Here is a 3951-nt window from a genome sequence, read left to right as displayed (position 1 = left end):
AGAACATTTGTTAAAGTATAGTTTTGCAATTCGTTTTCTAAAACTAAGGTTTGTTCAGGTTGCTGCAAGCTCAGCTGAATCTGTGAGCCTGAAAACTTTAAAATTTTTCCCAAAATAGGAGCTTTTATTTCTGAGGTTGTTCTAATTCGCTAGGCAGGCCTGAGCGAAGAACATAGGTTTAGCTTGCCCCTATTGAGTAAATAGGGCACATTATAAGGGATAACTAAAAAGGTTGATGGCTGGGAATGAGTAGAGGAAGAATGGAAATTTAGACCTAGTTCTCCCCTGAGAAATCTTGTTAAACATATTAGGTAGACAAAACAGTAATCTTTATCATATCTGCTGTACTAACCCCTATGTGCATAATGACCAGGCAGTGTTAAAATGCGTTTTTAATTTAGCTCTCCTTTCAACTGTTCTCATAAAGCACCTGGCAAAACATTTTACCTATTAGAGGGAAAAAAAGAAATGCAATAACATGTTAAATATATTATTATTCAGAAATGCTAAACAAATATTTAGTTTTTAAGCAGATTTCTATATTGTATTACATTTTTGAAAATAGATTTGGTACCATTCTAAAGTTTAGCTGTCAAAAACACTCACCATTATGAAGAATAGTTGATAGAGTCTGCTTTTACTAAAGGATTTAACTTATTCAGGTTTAAGATTCTGTTTATTTTTAATGGCAAGCAGGTCATATCTTTATAATAATTTCTGTTAATTTTAAAATTCATTTCATTCATGTGATGTTTATAGTACCAGAGTGATTATTTCCTATCAATGAAATCTTACTTTCAGTGGTTGAAAAAAAAAAAAACCCATCAGACCAAGCAAATGAAGAGGAAATAGGCATAGAATTCAGAGTAATGATAATAAAGATGATCCAAAATCTTAGAAATAGAATGGAGAAAATACATGAAACATTTAACAAGGACCTAGAAGAACTAAAGAGCAAAGAAACAATGATGAACAACACAATAAATGAAATTTAAAATTCTCTAGAAGGAATCAATAGACAAATAACTGCAGCAGAGGAACAGATAAGTGACCTGAAAGATAAAATAGTGGAAATAACTACTGCAGAGCAGAATAAAAATAAAAGACTGAAAAGAATTGAGGACAGTCACAGAGACATCTGGGACAAGATTAAATGCACCAACATTTGAAATATAGGGGTCCCAGAAGAAGAAGAGAAAAAAAGGCACTGAGAAAATATTTGAGGAGATTATAGTTGAAATCTTCCTTAATATGGGAAAGGAAATAGTCAATCAAGTCTAGGAAGTGCAGAGAGTCCCATACAAGATAAATCCAAGGAGAAACATGCCAAGACACATATTAATCAAACTATCAAAATATGATACAAAGAAGAAACATTAATAGCAGCAAGGGAAAAACAATAAATAACATACAAGAGAATCCTCATAACGATAAAAGCTGATCTTTCAGCAGAAACTCTGCAAGCCAGAAGGAGGTGGCAGGACATATTTAAAGTGATGAAAGGGAAAAACCTACAACCAAGATTACTCTACCCAGCAGGATCGCATTCAGATTTGATGGAGAAATTAAATCTTTACAAACAAGCAAAAGCTAAGAGAATTCAGCACCAGCAAACCAGCTTTACAACAAATACTAAAGGAACTTCTCCAGGCAGGAAACACCACAGAGGGAAAAGACCTACAAAAACAAACCCAAAACAATTAAGAAAATGGTAATAGGAACATATATATCAATCATTACCTTAAATGTAAATGGATTAAAGGTTCCAAACAAAAGACATAGACTGGCTGAATGGATACAAAAATAAGACCTGTATATATGCTGTCTGCAAAAACCCACATCAGACCTAGGGACACATACAGACTGAAAGTAAGAGGATGGAAAAATATATTCCAGGCAAGTGGAAATCAGAAGAAAGCTGGATAGTAATTTTCATAACACACAAAATACACTTTAAAATAAAGACTATTACAAAAGACAAAGAAGAACACTACATAATGATCAAGAGATCAATCCAAGAAGAAGATATACAAATGTAAATATTTATGCACCCAACATAGGAGTACCTCAATACTTCAGGCAAATGCTAACAGCAATAAAAGGAGAAATCGACAGTAACATAACCATAGTAGGTGGTTTTAACACCCCACATTCACCAATGGACAGATCGTCCAAAATGAAAATAAATAAGGAACCTCAAGCTTTAAATGATACATTAAACAAGATGGACTTAATTGATATTTATAGGACATTCCATCCAAAAAAAACAGAATACACTTACTTCTCAAGTGCTCATGGAACATTCTCCAGGTTAGATTATATCTTGGGGCACAAATCAAGGCTTGGTAAATTTAAGGAAAGTGAAAGCATATCAAGGATCTTTTCTGACCACAGTGCTATGAGACTAGATATCAATTACAGGAAAAAATCTGGAAAAAATACAAACACATACAGGCTAAACCATACACTACTAGATAAACAAGAGATCACTGCAGAAATCAAAGAGGAAATCAAAAAATACCTAAAAACAAATGACAATGAAAAGACGATGACCCAAAACCTATGGGATGCAGCAAAAGCAGTTCTAGGAGGGAAGTTTATAGCACTACAATCTTACCTCAAGAAGCAAGAAACATCTCAAATAAAAAACTTAATTTTACACCTAAAACAATTAGAGAAAGAAGAACAAAAAATAACCAAAGTTAGCAGAAGTAAAGGAATAGTAAGGATAAGATCAGAAGTAAATGAAAAAGAAATGAAGGAAACAATACCAAGTATCAATAAAACTAAAAGCTGGTTCTTTGAGAAGTTAAACAAAATTGATAAACCATTAGACAGTCTCATCAAGAAAACAAGGGAGAAGACTCAAATCAATAGAATTAGAAATGAAAAAGGAGAAGTAACCACTGACCCTGAAGAAATACAAAGGATCATGAGAGATTACTACAAGCAACTATATGCCAATAAAATGCACAGTCTGGAAGAAATGGACAAACTCTTACAGAAGCACAACATTCTAAGACTGAACCAGGAAGAAATAGAAAATATAAGCAGATCAATCACAAGCATTGAAGTTGAGACTGTGATTCAAAATTTTCCAACAAACAAAAGCCTAAGACCAGACAGCTTCACAGGCGAATTCTATCAAACATTTAGAGAAGAGCTAACACCTATCTTTCTCAAACTCTTCCAAAATATAGCAGGGGGAGGAACACTCTCATACTCATTCTAAAAGGCCACCATCACCCTAATACCAAAATCAGACAAAGTCACAAAAAAAGAAAACTACAGTCCAATATCACTGATGAACATAGATGCAAAAATCCTCAATGAAATACTAGCAAACAGAATGCAACAGCACATTAAAAGGATCATACACCATGATTAAGTTGGGTTTATCCCAGGGATGCAAGCGTTCTTCAATATACACAAATCGAACAATGTGATATGCCATATTAATAAACTGAATGAGAAAAAACATATGATCATCACCATATGAACAATGTGATATGCCATATTAATAAACTGAATGAGAAAAACCATATGATCATTAATAAACTGAATGAGAAAAACCATATGATCACATATGGCACAATGTGATATGCCATATTAATAAACTGAACGAGAAAAACCATATGATCATCAAACATGCAGAAAAAGCTTTTGACAAAATTCAACATCCATTTATGATAAAAACTCTCCAGAAAGTAGGCATAGAGGGAACTTACCTCAACATAATAAAGGCCATATGTGACCAACCCACAGCCAACATCATTCTCAGTGGTGAAAAACTGAAACCATTTCCTCTAAAGTCAGGAAGAAGACAAGGTTGTCCACTCTAACCACTATTATTCAACATAGTTTTGGAAGTTTTAACCACAACAATCAGAGAAGAAAAAGAAACAAAAGGAATCCAAATTGGAAAAGAAGAACTAAAGCTGTCACTGTTTG

The sequence above is a fragment of the Mesoplodon densirostris genome, chromosome 11 (assembly GCF_025265405.1).
Source record: "Mesoplodon densirostris isolate mMesDen1 chromosome 11, mMesDen1 primary haplotype, whole genome shotgun sequence".
Taxonomy (NCBI): Eukaryota; Metazoa; Chordata; class Mammalia; order Artiodactyla; family Ziphiidae; genus Mesoplodon; species Mesoplodon densirostris.
This window is presented reverse-complemented; position numbering follows the sequence as displayed.